This window comes from Leuresthes tenuis, unplaced genomic scaffold (assembly GCF_036924035.1).
Source record: "Leuresthes tenuis unplaced genomic scaffold, fLeuTen1.0.hap1 SCAF_19, whole genome shotgun sequence".
In the NCBI taxonomy this organism is placed as follows: domain Eukaryota; kingdom Metazoa; phylum Chordata; class Actinopteri; order Atheriniformes; family Atherinopsidae; genus Leuresthes; species Leuresthes tenuis.
In genome coordinates this window covers 6,786,714-6,812,402 of record NW_027325373.1, presented here as the reverse complement: position 1 = coordinate 6,812,402, position 25,689 = coordinate 6,786,714, and the positions used below count along the sequence as shown (strand labels likewise).

Genomic DNA, 25,689 nt, shown 5'->3' with positions numbered 1-25,689 from the left:
TCGGTGGTATTTGTGTGCCACAGCACGGAGCGGTTAGCTGTGTCACATTCCATCCACATCCAGCCAACACCATAGCCTGCCCTTTGATACTCTGCAGCACATATACATAAACACACACAGTCAGACACACACACTTCTGCTCTTGCTTTTTTTAAATTCTTGCGTTAGAAATTGGACACACAAAAAAACACACCAAAGCTGGTGGATCATTTTGCATCAAGACCAGGATCATTTATCCTTAGGTTGCGTATCTTGTCAACTTGATTGAAATTCTAAACTACTTAAATATCAATTATGAGTAAAACACACAAAAATAAGAATTTGATTCAACATAGATATTAATGTAAGTGAAATTGCATTCAACGCGTTTCCTGTAAATTAAGGATGTTCTCTTTGCTCTTCAATGTGACCAACACAACTGTAATGAAACTGTTTTCCTTCACAAGAATGCTTCAGGGTAAGACAATTAGGGGGAAAAAAAGAGAAAATCCAAATCACTTATAACAGTACAGATGGAGAGTCACTTCACTGCTCACAGGAGACGACCAAGTTATTACTTTCTTCCTCTTGAATCAATATTGTTAATGTGATCCAGGATGTAAGTTTAGTTTCTCCCCTGCAGTTTTCCCTATCAAAATTTAGAGTCTAATTTTTAGTCTGATTAAAGTGTTTCTAACGCTTGAATATTCAGCCTTTAAATGGAACTGAGACCTTTTCTCTTTTCAGTACATTTCTAGTATAATGGAGAGCAGACTGGCCAGAAGCCCGCTAATGTGTTTATAATGAGGAACAAGTGTATTATGAGTAATGTCACAATGGATGAATTTCATAGTGAATCATCACTGATTTCTGCGGTCTTAATGCACTTCTTTCTTTTAGGCTTCCATCTGTGACATTTTGCAAAGGAGTCTTTGTAATTAGGTGGACAAAACATTTTCTCTTGTTTTGACAGAGGGCACTTCTACATTATCTGTTTATTTTTATACTCATTTAAAATGAAGAAACTAAAGGCAAAATGACTCGGTAGTGTGTGGATAGTGTAGTTAAGTTTATTTATGCTTTTTAAAAAGTACCTCGTATTATCATTAAGTTATATGTTCACTTTATTTTTAACGAGTTAGAAAAACTTGTGAATGAATCAAGGTGAACTGACCTTTTTTTTTTCATTTCTGACTAGGAATTTGTGTCGACTGAAAAAAACCCAAACACATCCGACCTCAGATATTCAGGGTGAAGCAAGACAGGAGACTGTGTTGTTATGAGACGCGATCTGCTGACCTGTGGCCAAGGCGGGGTCTGTCCATGGCCTTGTCCAGTCTGCTACTGGGACTGAAAGTGTGTATTTGCGTGTGTGCACTGTAAACCCTGGTGGCACTTAATTGGTGCAGGTAGTGTTTAAATTTAAGAGCAGTGAAGCCATAAACCTCAATACATTCCATATCCAGTGTTGATTTTGGGAAGCTGTTATATTGTTGTTTCCAAAATGGTGGCATCCTGCACTTCAGTGGCACACACATACAAAAACAAATATGTAGATTTAATGAAAGGTTACCATGATTCAAATACTGGAGAAGACGCACTGCAGGATGTGGGTAAGTGTAGTAGAGATTAGTCTGGTTTAATGATGGTATTTGCATGTAACAACACTGACAGTGGTTGGACAGCACTGACTGTTACTGAGAGTAGTGCAAAGAGAACTGAGGCTGTCTGTTCTCTGTCTGTCTCTAGGGGCTTTTTGACAAGAGGGACTTGAAGAACAATCTTTTTTTTTCCTCCAGAACGTGGTACCCTGGTCTGGTACTTTTGGTGAAGTGTGACAGGTGTTGTCAAACCCAGGTGCAGTGCAGAAAAACTGTCTGAAGTCTACCGCAAAATAGTGATCCAGGCTTCATTTCAATGTGTGGTCATTTCAACCCTGGGGGTCCAGTGTGGTCCCCCAGGGTTTCTCACCAGATGTGAAACTCGAACCCTGCACTTATTTTAAGTTGAGTAGTATGAGTCAATGGAGGTGTTACATCAAGCTTGTCCATCATTTTGCATAATAGTAATGTGGTCACAAAGGGCGACGAAACATAATGAGAGAAAAACATTTATTATTCAGATTTTAAAGTAAACCGGCATGTGTTTTTGCGCTGAGAGTACAAAGTATCCTTTGAGATATATAATCCCTTTTGGTCGACAGCTCCTTTTTTCATTCAACAAAAATAGTTTTAAGATGTTAAATATTAAACCCAGGCAACCACACAAGAATTCTGTCTAAAGAAAAAAATATATAAAGCTAGAATAATGTGAAAATAGGAGCTCCCCGATCAAAGAAAACAGAAAGTTGAATTGAGTGGACAGTCTGTCAGCTTTCAGCACTCAGTAGTTGTCTGGTCAGAAACAAAAGAGTACCACGATGTTTATACAGCACATCACGTCTTTTTGTCTTTAGCACATCCAAAATGAAAATGAATCAACTTCATTTTCTGTCTCAGTTTTTGGATCCTCTTGTTTCTTGCCCATGTTTTTCATGTATTTGTCTCGCTTATGTACAGCGGTGTTGGAGCCAGCGATGGTGTAATCTTCTGTCTAATCTGCTAATCCCATTAATTAACACACGGCCATTATTTTCAATATCATAATCCTCCTCCTGAGACCTGTACCACACCTCCAGACTTGATCCACGTGTCTGCATGTTTGCACACAAATGCAGAAAATGGATAAAAGAGAAACAATTCAGTCTGAAGTAAAATGTTGATCATTTTCACTCAGATGAACAACAGATTTGTCATGTCAATGCAAAGTTAAACTAACAAAATTAGAAACTATATTTTTTTCTTGTTTAATTCTAGACTGTTCACTCCCTTTTTATCTGAGTCTGCTAAGCCTTTATTTGTTATGTAAAGGTCAACGGGGAAACTGGTGATGTTGAAACAGTTCTACCTTGTAAATCCAGTAGTTAGCAGCAGGAAACAGGTTGTTCATATTCATATATATTTTTCAAATGTGGTATTTGAGGATTATTTAGAAATATGGAGTGACATAGCATGGCTCTTTGCACCAAGTATAGCTTTAGAGCAAAAATAAAAAAAAGAAGTGCCATGAATATTTGGAATTACATCATTTTTAGAGAGCTGTTAGGGTATAACAGCTTCTAATGTTCTAGTGGAAACTGTACAAAAGGTTAAAGGTTAAATCTTTTGCCTAGTCAAGGGTGTACATTGAAAAAAAATGGATACCCTTTACTGAAGCAGCAGTTCTGCTAACTAGCATAGCTGAAAAACAGAATATTTTTTTTTCTAAAACACAGCAAAAATTTATCTAAAAAGTACTTTCAAGCAGACCAAAGGGACTCGCAAACATTTAGAGCCTCACCAGCTCAAACAAAGATGACATGTCTAGCAGAATATTGCTATTATCTCTTTAGAACATTCTGAACTCATCACTTTGACACCAAGCAGGTTTCAAAGAAGCTTTTAGGAGCTGTTAACAACAGAGATGGGCACACTGTAACCATTGTGGAGGAACAAGCCGGGTATGCTTGTTATTTTTTAGGTTCTGTCCATAACATATTGGTTTTGCATTCTGGAAAATAAAGTAGAAAGTATTACTGGAAATAAACCAGTAAATGTTGCAATTTAGCTGTGGCACTTCATGGAATTTATATTGTTTAATTTACTGTTGGTATTACCCTGCTCAATACATAGAATTGAATTCCTTTCTTTTTACCATCCTGTCGTTGTGAGTACTGACATATGAGGATGGATACAGACAGTCAATATCAGATATGACCTCTGAGAGAACATGAGCGTGAGAGCATGTAAATGTGCTCTGTGCTTCAAAAGGCAGTTCATGCTCAGACCATAATTCATGCACCCAGACCACTTAGTCTTATTAGTCTACAACAAAGATTAATATTTCAAAACCATAAACAAGAAAACAAACAGAGAAGCCTCTATGGCACCATAACTCAGGCTCAGGCCACTTAATGTTATTGTAAACCAAATATTTAATATTTCAAACCATAAACTAAGATAAAGAGACAAGCTCTTTGTCCAGTCAGAGTGCCATCCATCCTCTCTCCTTTCTTTGTCTTTCCTCACATGGATAAAAACAGTTTTATATCAAAACACACAGTGTGCAATACATGCCTATGCAGTGTTTTTTTTTTTTTTTTTGGGGGGGGGGGGGGGGGGGGGTCTAGTTTAGTTTCTTGTAGCAATCAAATGGCTTGCACATGTAACGGCTGTCTGTCTATAGGGGAGGCTCAATGCATGTCAAAAAATTGAAGAGGTCAACAACAAAAAAAAAAAAGAGAATGGATGTAAAGGCAATATGAGAAAATCAAGGGGAAAATAAAGAAAAGGAAAATCAACCAAAGGAAAACAGCCAATTTCAGGTCATAAAAGTAAGACGAAAAATGGCCTTCAAAGATTTACAAAGCAACAGCAACAGCAAATATGTGCCATGAGAGGGACCAGGAGGGAGCAGCAAGCAATTAACAGACATCAAGGAGGAGAGTGGGTCAGAAGAAAACACATCAATACTCTACTTTAGGAGAAGACAATGGCAAACTTAGAAAAGCAGTGATAAAATAAGGAATCGGTAAGCTGAGGCAGGCAGAGAGGCTGACTCTGGTCTTGATGCAAAGTGGGAGTCAGCTTAAACAAAACACGCCATCACTCACTCACCAATGACTGGCTAGCTGAAAGTTTGGCTGTGTGGAAGATGCTGCACTTGAATTTGAATCTACTTATAGGGTCTAGTAGTCATCAGATGCATTTTTATGGGTACTGTTGATGGGGTTACATTTGTTGTGTTTACAGAGCCCAAATCTGTGGAAATGGATGTTTATAAGCAAGACTGACAGAAAAAATAATACAAAATAATTCCATCACTGTTCCATATTTATAATTAGTCTTTTGTCTGTTGGAGTGATAGATGAGATTTTTCACCCCTTCTGCACTAAAAAAAGAACACTTGAAAAACTTACAATTGCTCACATTAATCCTCTGAAACACTCTTTGTGTTGTTACTCATGACACAATATGGTTAAGAACTACAATATGGCAATGCTTAGTTCATCTCATCAAACAGCAAATGTTTTGACTGACAGAGTTGTATTGTCTTTCCCTTTGTAGTGAATTATGTCATTGACGATTCAATTAGCAATTGTCAATACGCCATGTTACAACTGTGACTGCCAGTCTTTTGATTTGTGGTAACAGCACTTCACTGAGATTATTAAGGACTCAATGTGCCATAGATTGCCAAGTATAGTTTACATCATTACAGTGGATTCTAGATTTTATAGACTGTACTGGGTCTTACTTTCATCGACACAGATGGTGTACTCACTTTGCAGTGTCTTTGTGCTAACCTCCTGTATGGCTACACAACCACACACACACACACATGCAGATAGTCTTATTTACCACTCCACTCTCCCTTTGCATTTGACAGAAATCTCCATAATTAGTTTGGCTGAGGCTGCTCTGCTGTTTTTAATGGAGTGAAATTATTTCACCGCATCAGCACAGGGGTTTGGAAAGTTCATCCAACCACTCGATATCTCAAACTTTGTGTGCAGCAAGCAGTTTGTGACTGCACTGGATATCTGTGTGTGTGCTTGTTCCTGAGTTTACGTCTAGAGGATTGTCGTTTTGCTTGAATGTGAGTTCAGTTCTGTTCTGAATGTGATAATGACTTATCGATCTGGTGACAAATTAATTTGTCACCAGATGGAAGTCTGCCTTTTGATCAGTGTGATGCCCTTCTTCCTCTTCTTCATGTTGCTCCCTCCAGGCTGTAGTTTCCCTGTTCTTTTCTCTTTCTGCCTTTTTTTTCTGGAACTCTGTCAGAATGACAAGACTTTTGCTTGATGTGGTTGTACTGAGAAATCCAGGAGAAAGCAATCTGTCTTGTGTGATTCTGTGGTCACGAGTAAGTTTCATACAACGTTTGCCATTGTAGAAGTCCCCACATCCTGTGTCTATCCCACTTTTCTACTTTTTACCATGTAACCACTGTAGAAGGCCACATTATCCTGCAGCTATCCTCAGTGATCACTGCAGCTGTTCCCAAGTGATTCCTCATGAGTGTGATTTAAAGAGGAAGCAGGATTGCATTAAAAATGCACTTTGAAAAATTAGAGTTGTTTCCATTCAGATTTTTTTTTTCTCTTTGGCTTACAGTGTTACTGATATGCTGGGTTTGATTAATGTCTGTGATTTTTTTTATGTGTGATCATACTGCATCCTGTAATGTTATCTACTCTTTTAATAACATGAAGTGCTTTCTAACAAAGTTGTTTGGGATCAAGGCACTGTATAAATACGTAGATCTGACCCTGTGATGGCAACTATCCATGTTGAACTTGCACTTTTTGTGGATGAAGTATTTATTAGATTTGCGATGATTCACGCTCATGTCCTCACACAGTGAATATATATATGTCTCTTGTAAAAGCAACACTACCTCTATAACTATAACTGTGACTATAAATAGTAAGCAGACCTTATTTTGTAAGTGGTACTGCATTAGGCGTCTGCACACTGGAAAATCAAAAATAGCTTTTTGTAGCTTTAATACCTTCAGGACAGAATTAGTGACAGTCAAGTCGTTTCAAGATCATGAGAAAAGTTGGTTTGTGAAAGTAAAAAAATAGCCACTTTCTTTGGTATTTTATGATTTTGACAAAAGTAAAAATGTTTTATTATATTTCAACTGAGTGATATAATGGCAAAAACATCAAACAATGGTACAGGGTGTTAGTTATACAAAAGTGTTTTCTTGCTTTGAATTTAAGGTGAGTGAGAGGTCTTCCCTTCTTGGAGCTGCAGCTTTACCCCAACTATGAATGATGCCTAATGCAAAACAAGGAGCATTGTTAAATGTTACCTCCGAATTTCTGCTCATAGGTTGTGCAACAACTGCATTTCCAAATGTCATGAAAATAAAAACTGACAGTTCATTTTGGGTTGAAAAGTTTGGACACTTGCTTCAGTAGCATTCCAGCTATATAATTATATGATTAGAGTCTATAAAACAGGACTCATTTTTTGCTGACAGTACTTGTTCAGGATGGCTTTTACAGCCGTATTTGAGAAAAGTTGTTCTCCACAAGTGTGCAAGTGCGTGGAACTTGTGCTAACCACTGCATGTGTGAAGACCATTCTCCCTCGGGATTGTGTGTTTGTGAGGGGGTGCTGTTGTCTGATGCCTCTAAAGGAGATTAATGAAAGGACTACAAACAGAGAAGGAGGGCAGAGACAGAGGGATGAGAGAGAGGCCGCAAGGGAGGGAGCTGATGGGAAGGAGGGTTATAGTGATGGTAGGTGAGTGTGTGTATGTGTGTCTGTGTGTGTTGCTTGGGGAGTCCTGTGTGAAGTCCATTCATGCCTTGCTGAATGGAATTCTTTCTCCCTTCCTCTTTCTCTCTGTCCCTCTGGTTTTTCCCTTTTCTCTCACTTATTCTCATTCCCTCACAGTCCGACTCTCTCCATCATCTGGTTATTCTGTCTCTCTTTTTTTTCTGTCTTTTATGGTTTATATCCTTCTCTTGCGCCGCATTCCTCCTGTCCTGCCTGTCATGGCCTTATGTCTGTGATGTCATTCAGGACAAAGAAGCCAAGCTTGCCTGGAATGTGAGACTGAGTGAGAGGGTGAGAGAGGACAGATGGGAAAGAGTGAAATACAGCGAAACTGGGGGAATGCAAAAAACTTTGAAAGTCATGAAAATGTCAGAACAGTGAATTGCACTAAATGGACAAATTATGTTTTTTGGGATTTCTGGGAAATGTTGAAAAATACCTAATTTGAAATATTGTGGCGACAAGCAGTCCATTCTCCTCAGAGAAGGAGAAAAGTTAACTAAAAATATAAAGATATTCAAGCCGGTTATTAGCATTTGTTTCTACAGATAGGAAATAGGTTTTGCAAATTTCTAGAGCATGGGAGAGTTTAACAAGTGCCACAGAGGTTGAGACATGAGATAAAGAGTAGGGTTGAAAGAACAGGTCTGTGTCAGTGTGACAAGAACATTAGGAAGTCGCTTGTTGTAATTTGTCGCTTTAACAATGCATTCACCAGATGGGGCTTTACAAAACGTTGTGGCACAGTGTTGATTGTGGTAATGACATTTGAATGCTTTTGAGCACAACTGCTGTAATTTGCATTAGTGCTATGTCTCTCTTAAAGCTTCATTATGTCCATTATCAGTTGTGAATAGAATTTCATAAATCCACTTACAAGTCACTGGAAAGTAACTTCTAATAACAAAGAAACTGCCTGAGAATTCCTCACATTTTCTTCAATCCACCGGAACATGATTAAAACTGTAGATCCAAACTCTGGAGAACAATCATTTTCCAAATGCAAATTGATTATTGGTAGGAATTGTTCAGAAAAAAAAGAATAATATGTTTGCAATCAGGTCTTTATCAACTAATCAACTTTTAAGCTTATTTCGAAGCTCTTAAATGTCATTATACCATATAACACAGGTGGTATGTTTTTGCCAGCATTCTATTCTGTTTAGATATATAGAATATGCTTCCTTCATGCTACCATGTGTCACTGATTATAATGAATGATGTTTAGATTAGACATTCTATATTTGTAGAATGTAGTTATCTTTATTATTCTAGTTTTAGGAGTTCTACAGAGCACCTACATTTAATCAAAATGTACACATCAGAATAGACCAGAGTTACTGGAGATGGAGTTGATAACATAATAAGTTTTAGCAGTTGTTAGTTGGCTCAAATCTTTGTTTAGATACTGTGGGATCAGATGGCGATGTGTTTCCTTTGTCAGCTCACCTCAAAGGCATTATCTCACGTTGTCAATGACGTAACTGCTATGAATGCACCATGTTCCTTTAACAAAGTGGTCTGCGAGTAAGAAAAATCCATTGATGGATCTTCAAAAATGTAGGGGTCAATTTGTCTCAAAAATTAGGGGTCAGTTTTCTCTTATTTCTCTTTACTGCTTACGTTGCCAGGGAGAACTTTCTTGTTCAGTGTTTTGAACTATTTTGATCCTGCAAGGTTGTGAGTGACAGTGCTCTTTCTTCCCAGCCTGGTATGCATGCTCTCACATACCAATGTTGTCATTGGTATGCACGAGTGAATGAATGAAAATGGAATATAGCAAAGTTCCCAAGGTTTGCACGCATCTGAATGAACAATCCCAGCACACTGCTGCTGCTGCCAGAGAGGATAAATGATTGAAGTAAGCATATAAACATGTTTACTGTGCTTTCTATAATCCTCACTTCAGCTGTTGTCAAGGTTAAAAGGAACAAGGGAGAGTTACATCGTCAGGAAATATAACACGATTAGAAATGTGAAAGCAAAGAGAGAAGTGCTGGAATAGCAAATGAAAAGGAAAACATCCATCCATAACAGGTACACTAACATTACTGTCATTGCAGGTCACTATGTTTGTCTAAGTGGAGTATAGTTTTTGACTGACCACACACACAAATGTAGATTGTGACCTCTCTACAGAGGCCTGTCTATCAGACAGACATGTTGATGGATGAAGCTGTCACAGCCTGTGTGTCTTGCTTATCAAGCAGTCAGATAACCCTGTGTAGACCACACACACACACACACACAGCATGAACCTACATAAAGATCCTTGCAGAAATAAGAGAATGGCACAACTGATAGAAGGTGTTTGGCAAAGGAATCAGGGAGCTTCAGAGAGAAGAACACATGAGCATAGATGGAGGGGAAAAAGCTGTGATTTTCTGTCTTTCTTTCTTTCATTGGACGGACCACCTGCCAAAGCTGTCAAACAAACACATTCTGTTTCATGTTGATCTGAAAGAGTACAACAGGAGAAGTAAAGTCTCTGTCCTGGGGGAGTAAAATACAGATTTACTTTATACCAACCCAACTCGCATACATCAAGTTGAGGTTTCACACCAGTCGGAAGTGTATCATACATATAAAATATCAGGACTTAGAATAATGAGACATCAGTTTGACACCTGTTTAGGAGAGTTACGGTTTTCACTGCCTTTTTTCCCCCATTTTATTTTTGGTTTCTCTCACTAGCTCACACAATTTCCTGGTTAGTTTTAAAATGCACATCTTCTCAATGTCAGTTCTGCACATTGGTTAATGATGCATGCATATACCTTTTAACTATGTTGACCGAGCACAACAAAAACTGGCACTAAAAGCTTACCTCTGTGCTATCGTGTGACCACAAGGACTCCTGACTAAACAGCAGTATATGACAGTGCTGGAGTTAGAATGGTTCTGTAAGTATTCACAAGTTTAACCTTCCTTTGACATCTCACAGTGTTGTGTGTGGTAAAAAAGCATTAGGCAATTTTCACGGTCATTAAATAAGTACGTCATAACTGGAAATTGGCTGCTTGTTTAACCACAATGACTTATTTGTTTTTCTGTCTGAGTTACTCACGCAGATGGGAAATTAAAGACTTTGTATAAGATCAAAATCCATTAAATACAAGATTTATGCTACAGATTATCAATGTGAAAAATCCAGACAGCTGTTCTGGAAGTCTCAAGTTTCTCACAAGGTAGCTTTTTTACCACATATGAGTTGAGAAAAAGTCATGTAATACTTCCTTTTAGGTTGAGAAAAGAGTTATGGAAGAAAGAAAGAAACAGCTGCATTTTCAGGATCAGGTTATCTTGATATGGAAAGTGTAGCCACCTTCTTTTGAATGTCAGAACCCATAACGGGTTAATCCATTTACAAATTCACCATTAGTCCTATAAACAGTGCATGATTTTTAAATCAGGGTTGTCATATATGTGCAACAACACAGGGAGGTTTACCTCTGTCACTTGTCCTTGTTTTAATGTTTTAATCACATAATGTAACATATTCAAATTATTCAAGTAGATTCACAGTGAAACAAAATAGAATTACTTATACTGCGTCATACCTTTTTCTATTCCCTCTTTATTATGCATGTGTTGTTTTAAATGAACTATCATGAGTGTTGCCCAGTGGAGATGGTAAAGCTCTTTCCAATTTTCCAAGTGAGTGTTTTCGCGTGGAGCTCAGCATGCTCTCATCCTCATTCCTCTTTACTCTCTCAGGTAGTTGGCACGCTGCTGTTTGTATGTGTATGTGAGTCTTTGTGTGCTCTCATGTGCACGTCTGCGTGGCTCACCCACTCAGCAGTAAATTCTGCTATCCTTGGGGGTCCGGCAGTGCGAGGATTACACAGGCATCCCACTCTGGTTTTAAAACACAAACAAGCACAGGTACGGCACACAAGATCTCATGCACAAAGCACACATAAACACACATTCCGAAGCCTATGCCTGCACAACACACACTGGTACGTACACAGTCATACACACGCACCAGCTTGGCTTTGCAACGGCTCCACTTTTCAATTTTCAGCTCAATTACATTCCACTGTTACCTATTCTAAACTAAGATCCCTCTTCCCCCTCAGGACACACAGTCTCACGCACACATGCGCACACACCCACTTATTCAACAGCACCGCATCCCACTTAAGCCCAAGATTGTGTGCCCTCCTCAACTTGCACTGAGAGTGAAAATCATTTTGCAATGCAGAGACTTAAGAACTCTTTTCTTGTATACTTGGTCGAAAAGAGGATGTTTAGGTTTAATGCTGAGTTATATGAAAGTGGACTTCAACTGTTAAGTTGTAGAGTAAATCTTGAAGTCAGTCATCAACCTTTGTATCAGTACAGCAAGTTCCCTTTTAATTTATTTGTATTTGATCCTAAACTATGCTTCAAGAGTGCCCCTTTAGCGTCAGAGGAAATCTTTTTCCAGGAAAAGAAGCATAGATGATAGCCTCATGAATCAAACTGAGAGTTCAGTTTATATTCACACACAGCTATAAAGAAAAAGAAAAAAAAATATTTTAGTTATATCCATCACACTCTGTCAAGTCTGTCAGAGAGAGTAAATGAAAAAAATATGTTTCTTTAATTTCAACAGCTTCCCTCATTGAAAAAAAAGCAACGCATAAAGCCATATTTTTCCTTTCAGTGGGCTTTTAATCAAATATTCCTGATGGAGTAAGTGCAGCTGCTGTCTCTGCATAAAGGAATATGGTGTCACTAGAACTGTAATGTCCACAAAATTATGTTTTTAACATTTGTTTCTACTCAGTGGTTTCATTCTTCATCTGCTTTTAGTTCAAAATAATGTGGGGTTTTTTTATATAGTACAGCCGCCAAACCCCTGTACCCTAACCATAACCAGCATGACTGAGTACTAAACCGCATCCCTTCCCCTAACCTTAACATTAGCCTAATTCTTGCCAAAATCCTAAAACCAAGTCTTAAAACCTCAAAACGGCCTTTGAAGGGTTGTGAGAAACTGGGGTCTTCACAAAACTCCTCACTCTTAGGGTCTAAAACTGAGAAGGGTCCTCATAAAGATAGCTGTATGAACACACACACACACACTCACGCATGCTCCTCAGTTCAAATAGCATTGCAGGCAAGCGTACAAAAGGAACAAACAGCCATGTAATGTGGCGGTTCCCTCTCATTGACACTGGGCACTGGAATGCAGCTTACGGGAGGGGGTGGGAGGGGACAGTGTGCGTGTTTGCATGTGTGTGTATGTGTGTGCCATCCTGTCAGATTAGCCTAATGATTAGCGTTACTGAGAACTGACAGCAAGTGGAAGGAACAATAAGTGTCATTTATCCTCTTTTTTCTTTCTCTCTCTCTTGCCCACTCATTTTTTTTCCCCACTGCTTTTAATCTCTGACCCCCATCCCCTCACCCCTACCCCCCGTCTACCTAACTGTCTGCCTGCCTCTCTTTTAATGGTTTTATCCCCACATAGAATAGATAATAAAAGTGTTTTAAATAAAACAGAGTTAAAAGCTAAAAGAGAACAATGTACAGAACTGAAAAATATGCAGCTCAGATGATTAAATATAATGTCAGGTTGCCTCCAGCACCCTGTAGTTTAAGGGCTCACTACCAATAATCAGCAAAACAAAACAATAATAAGGTTTGATGTTGGTTGATCCGCGATACGAAACCAATGGAAGGACCTGTAGAGAGGGAAATGGAAAGGGAAGGTGATGAGAAAAGATAAAAGAATGGTGAGGAAAAGAAAGACATGAGAAATGGGATGTAAGAGGGACATGGAAAAGAAACACTGTGTACTATCCCCTGCCCCCAGCCTTTCTCTGTCTCTCTCTGAAAGAGAGAAACTGTTGATCTTCATGTCATATACACAGCATATGCTGCTTTGAAAAATGGTTCCACAACTGTGATTTTAAGCTTTTGTACTGGCAAAATGCCACAGTGGAAACAATCATCTTAAGCTAGCCAGTGTAAGTAAAAAATATCACGGAGAACATTTATTTTCCTCATTGTTTTTATCAGAATGAATTAGTGATATAAATTACATTTAGCATATATAGAGGAAGAGAAAACCCGGCAACTGACATGTAGTCCCATGAAGAAATAGACTGACAGGAAAGCATCGCTCTTTGTTTAACTGTTGCATCTTGTACATATGTTCTGTTACTTTAACACTAGAATATATATATCAAGACAAAACAATTTTCTTTAGGGAGAAAAAAAACTTTTTATTCAATATCTTATGTTAGAATTTTAATATCAGATTTCTCACCAGACATCGAAATTTTGTTAGATCACAAAAGTTGCTTCTGAAGGTTGACTGAATCGATAAATCGTTGACCGACTGAGATAAATTAAATAAACACTGCTGTAACACTGTGACAGTATTGTACAACTAATTGCACCTTACATTCTGTCTACAATCTACACTTCTGTGCATAGTTCTCCCCTCATGTTATTTATTTTCTATGCTTAGAGTTAAGTCCATTCCTTTTATTTTAGTGTTATTTTTTTTTAACCTTATTTATGTATTTCAGTTGTGTGAAGGGAAGGAAAAGCAAAATAGGAATTTCGTTGCCAAGTCTAACCACTGTTTTGCTGTGCATGTGACAGTAAACTTCTTGAATCTTGAACCATGAAAAAAAAAACTTAATTCCTTTTCCCATTACTCTTATTCAGGGTCATTCTTAAAACTTAAGGCATTTTGTTGTGTGCATATGTTTCCTAGATGCTGAATCCAAATAGTGCTCAGTGGAATGAGAATAGGTGCGATAACAGCATCCTGTTGTGGTTGTGCCTGAGCCAAAATGCTGCTGAGGGAATGAGATCATTGTTTGTTCTATCACTGAACCATGTAGACTGACTCTTTCTTGCTTTATTGCCTCACTTTAGTTCTCCTCCTTGCTTGCTCTAGCCACCATGGATGGAAAGTCTGAGACTTTTTCACTCAAGGATGAAGGATTTTGATTTGATAATCATACTTCCTGCTTGAGATTTTTTACAGAAGGACACATTACAGCATGTCTGTTATTCTCCATGCTGCCATGTCTCTGCTGAGTAGTTTGCACTTTATTGACAAGATTATCAGTGACCAAGTCATTCTTGTCTGAGCTGAAGGGGATCTAACAACTGTTGAGGGGAAAGCTCACAGTGAATTTAATAATCTGTACGCGATCAGAAAGAAATATATTCCCCTGAGACAGCTTCTCCATTTACAACGTCAATGACGATTCACTATGATGTGCCAGTGTTGAATAGTGTACTAAAAGAAAGCTATCTCCCAACTTGAGGGTTTTTTCATTTATTTCGTTTGACTCTGGAAGTCGCACCAATCTGCAGCAATTCAAAAAAAAAATTTCACAGCTTGAGCGGTATACATTCCACCACGTAGCCTCCATTCTGCAAACATCAGACACAACACATGAAAAAGCAAAAAAAAACACAGCCTTCAGCAACTTTTTACTTTCCTTATTCTTACAGTAACTTGGAATCTTCACTATGTTGAAGCAGAATAACACAATATGTTGAACCATTTCCTGGACAATAGTCTTTTGTCAAATGTAATATATTTTTATATATTATTTTTTTATATGTATAACTCTTTTTTTTTCCCCTGTGATCTAGGTTGAGTATTGTCACACCTGTTGGGTTTGCTCACAGTCATGTGAAAAGGTTTTACATTTTAGGAAATTATTCAAAAAGAAAAAAAGATCACCTGGTCTGCATCGGGTCTTAAAAATAGGTAAATGCAAAACCTTAGATGCAAAAACAAATGACATAGTACACCTTATCTAATTTTCCTCCGAACAAAAACCTAAGCCATAATGCTTAAGTGTTGTGTGAAACACTAAGAATACCCTTGCTGCTACCATAAGAATCAAGAAAAGACACTAAATAGGAATAGAAAGAAAAGCAGTCAGTTGTTTGTTAATTCAAGGTAAAGGTTAATACTCAAAAGTTCATGACTGTACATTAAAAAAAAGACTCAACAAGTATGGCTTGTTTGGAAGGGTTGCCTGGAGAAAACCTCTTCTCTCTAAAAAGGCCATGGCAGCATAGTTTACATTTCCAAAGTTGTTCTGAAAAAAAACCATAAAGCATTTGAAACAATGTCCTTTGAAGAGACTTGAGAAGTTGAAGAGGAGATGATTTAGGCATTTTTCTTGCAGCCATAGGGCCTGGGCACCTTGCAGTCATTGAGTGGACCATAAACCCCTCTGTGTACCAAAGTATTCTAGCATCAGATGTGAGGCCATCTGTCTGACAGCTAAAGACTGGCTGAAACTGGGTCACACAATGGGACAATGATCCCAAACACAGCAGTAGACCTACAAGAAAATGGTTGAAAAAGAAACAAGTCAAGGTGCTGCAATGGTCCAGTCAAAGAACCTCAACCTGACTGAAATGTTGTGACAGAATTTTGAGTGAGCTGTGCATAAATGAATGCCTGCAGTTAACTGAAGCAACGTTGGAGGATGTGGGTCAAAATTCCTCCGCAACAATGTGAGCGACTTATGTACAAAAAACATCTACTTCAAATTATTGCAACTAAGGTTGTTCTCTTATGCTGTTAAATCATGGTATGTACTTAGTATTTCACACACTCCCTCTGAATATTGGCTTAGTCTTTGTTGAAAGAATAATGACATGGTGTAATATGTCTTGTGCGGTTCATCTGAGGATGTATTTTCTTAAATCAAGGACCTGGAAAGAAGCAGATGTTTTTGTCCCTACATGTGAAACTGTCAAATCAAAAGAAGGTTTATGTTCTTTTTCACTTAACAGTCACCGAGAAATAATGTATGAAGACAGCAGGGACAGTACTTGTTTCTTGTGGATGTTTTACAGTCACTTGTACGCTTAAGTTGCCAAGAGCTGAGATCTTCCAGTTTGGCTGACAGGGAGCCTGGGATAGATCGGCTTGTGTGCAGCTGGTGTGAGGAAGACCTGATTGAAACCACGTAGCTTAAAGTCTTTGTGCAAACATTCCTTCAGAATAGCAATACAGTATTACCAAGAATCACTCTTGTGCAGGAGTGGCCCCATGGTGGGACCACATGAAACAATGCTGCTCTTCTTTCTGTTGTTTGTGCACTTAATGTGTGGTGCAGCCACCCTCTTTTGCTCTAGGGCACTCACATTGCGTGTAGGAGCTTATTTGCCATTTCTCTCAGTTTGTGTGTGTATCTGAAGGTTTCAGATCTTTTGGGCCTCCACAGTAATGTGACACTTTTCATAACTCCCATAAAGAGAACATGGAGTTTGTTAAAAGACAGCATAGAGTGCTCCTGCACAAAGCATCTGGCTGAATTAGCTATGATGGCCCCAAGCTTTACAGACCTGGCAGTTTTGATTCCTCTGTCCCTGTCTTTCTTTCTGACTAGCTTTAAATTTGACAGCTGAATTTAAAGGAGTCACCTGCTCTGATTCAGATGTCAGGAATTTGTGTGGTATCTGCCTCTCTCATCTTTTGCTCTCTGTGAGTGATGGCAGTTAGCTGTTTGTGCATTTGGCAGACTGACACCGGTGACTGGTCAATCCCAGCCTGCCATTCATCGCACTGTCATGGACACTGCAGCTAAGAGGCAACTATCGCAGCAGTGACAGAGCCTCAGGCTATCATTGCCATGGTGACACAGAGCTTTACCTCTTAGTGAGATGAGAGACATCTCAACTCAACAGCTTTTACACAGTCAAATTTAAGTTTAGCAGAGTAAAACGCTACCTACTACTTCGTAGCACTGGTTGCATTTTCTGTGATTGAATGGCAATTTCTGGCTTCATTAGTGTGCCTCCATTATATTGCCCTCAATTGCTTTCACTCTAATCCTTTCTTAATGCCCACAACTTTCTCCAAGTGTTTTTTCCACCATTGTGTGGTGCCAGTGTGATGTTCGGATACTTTATCCTTCACTTAGTTTGACAAAGAACTAAGGAATTGTGGCTGAAGGAGTTTTTTAGCTGTCAGAGGAAGAGTATAGCAAGTTTGTATTTAATCTTTAAGGTGCAATAAAGGGCTCTCTGGAAAGTGAAGCGAGGCGATATAGAAGTTATTGGTAAGGCAGTCAAAGGATGGGAAAGGGAAAAGCACAGAGAAATAAGTGGTCTGCTCTCCACCTCCCACTTAGTTTTCAAGTGTCACTCAATCTTACATATAATGGTTATCAATCACATGTTAGCTGTAGTGTTCGATTCTGCTTCAGCACACAGTCGTTCAGTTTATAGAATACACTACAAAAAGGGGGAAAGGGGATTTTTTTTCCCCTCAACAGTTGGTTAAACACAAGACAAACAATCCAAACCTTGTCAAATAAACTTGTTTACTGCTTTCATTTTTCCTTTTGCAGTGCTGGACCTTTGCCGTGACAGTTGTGCAGTAACTAAAAAAACTGAAATAAAGCACGGAGAGGGGTCCAGTCATGTGAGGCAACGGCTTGAAAAGTTAAAATCCCCAAATCACTTAGAAGATTGCTTTTAAATGAACAAATCACTCAGGAGTACCCATGTGGCATTACCCAACTTCCCTTGCAATATTTTGTGAGCTGTCAAGAAAAATAGTAATGAAATACAGTAAGAATGAAGTAACATGAAAGGAATTCCAGCCCTCTCAAAAGCCCCTGGTGGCAATGCTGCTGGTTTCTTCAGAGCTCTGAGGCAAGCTCAGAGCATAAAGGACAGAGTCAGATAGATTTTTGAGTATCTCCATTTGCAAGTCTTGATCTGGAAGTGTGGATAACCCCGATGGTACTTTTGGCTTCAATATGTGTTTTTTATTGTCTCGTATTCCATGCACAAACCACCTGCATAAGGGAATAAAACAGTCTTTGTAATGAACTGATAAGAAAGAGAAGGGAAGGAGGGAAAGGCTGAACATGGATGGTTAAAAACAGCAGACTAAACACAGAAGATAAAAGAAGAAAAAAATATTCTACTATTTAGTGGTATTAGTTATCTCTTTGAAAATGAATGCAGATTTTCCAACCAGATTTTTGAGTAATTTTGCAATCATGTTTATTTTCTTAAATTTGGCAGTGACTGATCATTATACATAGAGAAGGGTTTTGGAAAAGAAAACTTTCCATTTCCTCTGTGTTATCATATCAGGGTGGACTGTGTCCCCAGGCCATCAGGCTTTTGAATCATGGACTATAACCCCACTTTTGGACAATAACCTATCTACCTGCACTATTTCCAACTTTTGCACATGACATTTGCACATGCATCTGTCCTATTTGCACACTGATCCTTTGTTGCATATTTTGCACTTAATATTTTATATCATATATATTTCCTCTTTTTTTAAAAAAAATGGGAAGTAGCATAGTTATTTTGGTTGGGAAGTCACAAAGTAAGACTTTCATTTCCCAATAATAACCACTGTGTTTGTTATTGTGTATATGACAAATGAACATCTTGAATCTAAGTGAATCATTCCATAAGATACTACCGTACTTAAGTGAGTCTGTAGTCATGGAACCTATCTGCTCTTTTCTTAATATAAACAGCCTTTGTCATCACAGAGCTTCCTTGAGACACGAAAACAGTTGAATAACCAATATGATTTTGAGTCAAGAATGCTGGAGGTGATATTTTGTTTTCAAGCTGCTTGAGAATTTTGTTTTATTTCCTGTGAAACACAACAGGTTATTCCTGAGCTTTGAGCAAGATTTATGATGTCAGGTGGTGAAGTGAGAGTGTCTGAATGAGCGGGAGTGAGAGACGGGCCGCGGGGTATTCTAAGAGCATAATGTTCGTCTTCCTGTGTCTGGCCTTGAGAGCCGGAGAGGTCAGCACAAACCTTTCAACATCCCTTTCCCTCCACACCACCTTTCAGTCCTTTTTAAATATAATTCTGGTTTAATACTGATTTTATCTTGGCTAGATAATAACACTTCTCATTTGTACAGAGTTAATTAGTGATCAGCAGGATATATCATTAAGCAGGTGAACTTTAATGGAAGACAAAAGCACATTTTAGCAGATACCTAACCAATCCTAACAGGCTCCCTTTGTTCCATCTTTCTCTTCCTATTTCTCATTTATCAAATCCTGATGCTCTCATAAGGTATTCATTCGCCTCTCATTCATTCATCTCTCACACGGCTGTTTCCAATTGGCTTAGAGACATTCTTGGAATACCAGGGCATCATTGTTTTGTGCAGGGTGCGCATATATGTGTACTATTCCCTGTTCATTCCCTCAAGTTAGACAGCAGTGTCTTTTAGAGTGGATGTGAGGATGAAAAACGGGAGCAAGACATTTTTTAAACCTTTACTTTTAAAAGGGGCTTACTGGTGCTCATACAATACAGGTAGATTTGTGCTACTTCATTGCAGTTACATGGATGGAGAAGTTCATGTTCACATTACACACAATAATGGCATACAGCTACAGACACACTGTCTGCACACACACTTCAGCATAGCTTCGGGGTGCCTGATGAAAATATTATACTGCAATTACATTAGCGTTAGCCACGACAGCTGGTCTGGACAAAAAGGCACCACAGCGTCTCTATGACTTTGTCCTACAGTTTTATTTACATTCCTTTTTCTCCCATGGCACATGACTAAGCTAATCTAAAATGCAGCGCGCCCGATGTTGGCAGGTCTAGTCAAGCGGAGACCAGAGACATCCTCCTAAACGAGTTATGCCATTCAGAGCACAGAACTCCTGAGTGGATTCATTTCTTTCAAGTGAAATTTCTATAGAATTTAAAAACACATATTAGCATAAGAAGATGTACATGAGAGCTAAATAGACAGATGTTAGTGTTGAGTTGTTACACCCTCAGCTTGTTTCCCTCACTCTTAACTGTATTAGTCAAAGTTTTCAGTTTGTCAGATTGATTCCCTAAAAGCAAAAATTTCATCAGGTGAAATATGAGAAGGGCGTATGACCCAGGGAGGGCGGTAATCTTGTACTTTTGTGTTTTTGTCGAGGCTATAAACCCTGTCTTTTTCTTTGTTTTGTTTATGTTTTTTTAAGTTGATCGGTGGAGAAATTAAAACAAGAAAAGAAAATGCATTTGTCTTCACTACAAAAGCAAAGATAAATGCCACTGCAAACACACACTCACAACACTGAACTAAATGTGCACACACACTTTGATGCATTAGAGCACACACACGCCAACACAAAGCAACAGGGAGGTTACCAACACAACTAAATAGCAATTACTACAGTGTCTGCAGCCTAGCAACCAGGCTACTGGATGTCATTGTCCTGTCGTCACATGTCTGAGCTTGTTTGTGTGTGTTTGTATGCACCCTCCTGTGACAAAGATCCATTTTTGGCCAGACCTAGAGTTTCTGTGTGACCGGTTTGGATTAGTGGCACAAAATAAGAGAAAGTTTGGAAAAAACAAAGAACAACAGCTTTGATGACAGCTGATATAATCAATGTTAAAAAAAAATAATTCATTGCTCCCAGGCCAATTACATTCAGACTTTGAACATCAAATCTAATCCGTACACAAGTAAAATCTCATAATATTCTCTGGCTCCAGTAAATGTTGCTCCATGTTTTTACATTTTATATTTTGCCAAATATGTGTTCTTTTAACAGGGTCTTTTGTTTTATTGTCTAAAATCTTTTTATTTCTTTTCATATAAACCAACATTTATCTGCACATTCCGTAAATGTCTTATATTGTATGGTATGACAAGCAGATGACTATATACTGTAAACATACAGAGTAAATGCGCATATGTAGAGTCCTTTGCTCCTCTTCCTCTGTATTTTACACTGAGGGACAGGAAGGTTTTGGTGGACAACCAAGCAGCAACCTTCTAAACATCACAACTCAATGAGAACCTTTAATGCTGCTTGCTGCTTGCCACAAATATTGTGGCCAAAATTGTTGTTACTGCCTTCACTGCCAAAACTGCCAAAGATGTGACACTTTAAAAAGTGATAAATTCTAAATCTTTGACCTCAAATTGAAAACTGGAAACATTTCAGGTCCAAAACTATGACTTGCATTGATTTCTCTGTTTTGGCCTGTGGTTGTGGTCAGTTTTTGGAGCAATTTTTTGTTGGTAATTATCAGAATATTAGATACTGATTGATAGAATTATCCATCTACAAAGAAATGTGGGACTCAAATAGGTAAATTTGCATGCATGTGTTTCACTCAACCTTTTTGCTTTCTTTTTTGGCCTCATTAGCATTTATGAAGCACAGTCTGTAACCTATTACCACTTAAAAGTAACTCAGCTAACCTCTTGTGCATGCCCACATGCGCATCCATGCAAGTGTATGTTCAATGAGGCTAACAAAGATCATCTTCAAAATCCCATTTGATTTAGCAATTTAAACCACATGATGAAAGCCCACTAATTCAAATAACATTTATTCATGAGCGGTGTACTTTGTGTCATTGACTCAGGTGACATGTTGGAGTGTGGTTCACAAAAAAAGGAAACAACGTGCACAATGTAATTTTAATTTGAATTGTTGTTTCATTTGTGTTAATATTCATACTGTCTTTGTTCTCCACCTTTTTTGACAGGTGTGTTATCCCTTGTCCTTTCCTCCTCTCTATTTCAAATTCTATTCTCAGTGCTTGTATAGAAAGCTTTTGATATTCTAACATTACTGAAGCATCTGCGCAGATGTTCTTTGTTCATCTACATGCTTGTGTGTTGTGCTGGAAAAGTTTCAGGGGAACATGAGAGACATCTGATGAGAGGATTCTGTTTTACTTCACCCCCTTTCTGTTTTGTTTCCTTTTCTCTGTTTTCAGAATGTCATCATGTCAGTCTTTTCTTCTTTCTCTCACATCTACATACATCTTTTGTTCTCGCTCGTCGTCATTTTCCTCCTTCCTGTCCTCCTCTCTTTGTTCGTCATCTTCAAAAACTCTTTAAATTAGGCTCTAATCATCACAGTTGCATTTTTAAAAGTGGCCGAACACATCAGACTTTTAGCATCATCAATCCATTATTATGACTGTCATTATTATGATTATAATTTTTTTGCCCTTGATACTTTCTGTTATATATGACTTGTAAATGACAATGAGTGGGCATTTTATTGTCAGCATCTATCTCCTTCTGAACATTAATCCACATATTATCCATCTTGATAAACTCTTCTGTAAGAGCAACCCTTTCACATCCCTCAGAGATATTTTGGCAGCTCTCATATCTGGGAGTTGAACTGATTTAAAGAAGTAAACACCTTAGACAAACGTCAAACAAACCAATCCAAATGTGGCATGGCTGGCATGAGCACACACCTGCTTATGTTTTGTTTTTCCAAACCAGCTTGTGCCTCATCTGTCTTTTAATCAGTCATTCCCATCTATCCATTTTCTCTATCTCCTTCTTTGAGCTTACCCAAGTTCTTTATAAGCTGGTTTCATTGATTATGCTTAATTCCACAAAGCCTAGATGATCTTTGTGTGTCTTGGAATGTGCTGACACTAGTTGTGTGTGGGGGTATGCTTGTGTGCGACACTGTGCTATGCGTGACTTTGACTGAAGCTCCCAGATGAGGAGCCCATTGATTGAGATGGCCCCAATTAGTCTCTGTGATTAATTGAGTGTGATTGGATACCCTTCGTGGCACCTCATCGTTAGATGTTATTGACGGGCTAATTAGTTACTGTGGTGACCGTTTAAACACAGCGGAATGTGTGTGACAGTGGAATGACCCCATAGCAGCCAATCAAACCTGCCTCATATGTGTGGGTGTGTGCGTGACCTCATGCATCTTTAGGGGAGCTGTTTACAGGAGAAAAAAAAAAAAAGAAGGAAGATCAAATACAGATTCTCCAACCCTTGTGTTTAACTCATTAGTTCAGTTATATTATCAACTAAATGCTGATGGCGGTGAAGGATACTCATTACACAAGTTTGGTTAAAATGTTTTTGATTTTGAGTTATTGTTTAACTTCATCAGGGAAGCATATGGTTGGTAAGTTAATTTTGCCTGATGGGAATACAGGGAGACAGGGCTGCACATTGAAGTGGTGGTTAGCACCGTCTCCTCACAGCTTGAGGGTTCCAGGTTTGAATTCCATCTGGGGCCTTTCTGTGTGGAGTTGACATGTTCTCCCTGTGTATGTGTGGGTTCTCACTGGGTGCTACAGCTTCCTCCCATCGTCCAAAAAACATGCGTGTCAGGTTAACTGGTAACTCAAAATTGTCCCGAGGAGTGAGTGTGAGCGTGCATGGCTGTTTGTCTTGTTTGTCTCTGTGTGGCCCTGTGAAGGCCTCTTGCCCAATGACAGCTGAGATAGGCTCCAGCCCCCTGAATTGGATTAAGCGGGTATAGAGAATTGAGAGTTGGGAATAAGACATAAAAAGTTATCTTCAGCAAGTACTCAGGAAAGTTGGTGCTGCTTTGAGAGCAAAAAGATGGTCACATAAATTGATACGAGTGAGTTTTTAGTAGACGTATGAAGTTAATGGAAAGAAGAGCCATTCTCACATTATTTTTTTTGTGATAAATATGATTTATTTAATGGATTTAGTCTTTTAGTAAGTGCTCATAGCGTTCAGAAAGCAAAATAATGTGCTCTGAGGTTATGTTCTGTGTCAGCACTCTTTATGTAGTAAAGTTTAATTTGGGGCAATACCGTGGTCCACTGTCATTTTAAGTGTTCACATTGTGGCTGAATTTGAAGTTGGTGTTCTCATCAGAAGTAATTTTGGTAACAGATTTTTTCCATAAATCAGACTACTTTTCTGAAAGGTTCTGTTTCTGTCCACACCTAACAGCAGATACATAACAATGTTTTAATGTGTATGTATGGTGGGCTTTTTCTCAGAGAAAATTGAGAACCCTCCTCAAAAGTGCAGGTGTTGCAGTTTCCTCATGTCAGCAAGGGGAACTCTTACAGACATAAAGAAAAAAAAAGAAAAGTCAAGAAATCATATACAGATGTCTATCATACACTACCTTCATACAGAAACTGTGCAAAAGTTTTTAGCCATCCCTCATTTCTTTGTATAGTACCATGAAAACGGGGAACAGGTGCAGCAATATATTGTAGCACAGTCAGAACCCTCTTAGACAAGCTTCCTTGTACTTTCTTTAAGTAGTCTGCAGGAATAGTTCTCCAGGCTTCTTGAAAGACATCCCAAAGCTCTTTTTTGGATGTTGGCTGCCTTTTGTTCCGTTCTCTGTCAAGATGACTATAATGTTGAAGTCCGGGTTGTGGAGTGGATTCATCCCTCCATTACTCCTGCTGCCACTGATTTTCAGTCCAGTTTTTGTGTCATCTGGCATACCTCAGCCGTTTCCCTTCCTTACAAATGGCTTCTTGACAGCCACCCTTCCATGGAGACCATTTCTGATGAGGCTTCAGTGAACAGTAGATGATCAACTGAAGGTCCAGATGCATCTCTCAGGTCCTGTGTCAGGTCTTTGCAGGATCTTTTTCCTCTTTCTTAATGACATCACTTTTTGATACTGTTCATCTGCTGCTGATAGTTTTTTAGGCCAACCACTTATTTTGTCATCGCCTTCCTCAGTTTTCTCATTTCCTAAGAACACAATTTACATGCTTGGATATGCCATGTTTTCAGCTAATATTTCTGTGGAATTGGCTTGCTGGTGCAAAAATACGTATTTCCTTTTTGGTCTGTCAAACTGTGTTATCTTTGGCATTTATTGTAAATGCAACTAAAGAAAGAGGATAAACGTTTTGTTCTATCAGCCTTCTCTGCTAAGATGCCTGTTATATGTAGACAAAACACTGGTTCATCCATTGAGTTGGGTGTCTTTTTTATGCTTCGATGTTACATAAGTCACTGTGAAGTGGCTTAACAAACAAAACAAAAGTGATTATTTGAAAGATCATCAGAAAACCTATTGCTCATAACCACGTTAAAACGAGGGGTGACTCAATACTTTTCCACAGAACTGTAGCAAACCATAAAGAACCTTCTAAAATCTAAAATCCATCACTTGCTAGTCTAAATAGAGACTCATATATAGTTAAAGAGGAACTGCATTGAATTAAATGAAGAGGTCATATATTAGATCATGAAAATATGTTAGAAATGATAGAAGATGTTCCAGGAAAGGTGTACAATCATTTTTAGATAAAATAACTCCAAGGTAATTGCTTAAGTGATGTAAACTAAAGTTAAAAAGGTTAAGAGTAAAAAGTTGAAGTTGCAAAGAGGGAGTGATTGACATGGGAATGGTTTTGACATGGGAAAGGTTTTCTCGGAGGACAGAAGTGTGACATCAATTGTCAAGCCAGCCTCCTCTGTTGCTCTATCACTTCAGTCTCTTCGCTCGCCATACACATCTTTTCTACATCCTCCCTCTCTCTGCCTCTGATTTTTTTTTTAATTACTGCTTTCCATGAGTCTTTTCAAGCTCT

General features: G+C 38.6%; 1 protein-coding gene across 1 annotated transcript in view; it reads left to right on the top strand.

The window, feature by feature from the left end:
* Positions 1-25,689, top strand: part of cntfr (ciliary neurotrophic factor receptor) — a 198,264-nt gene that overhangs the window by 140,127 nt on the left and 32,448 nt on the right. The gene's annotated exons all lie outside the window — the stretch shown is intronic.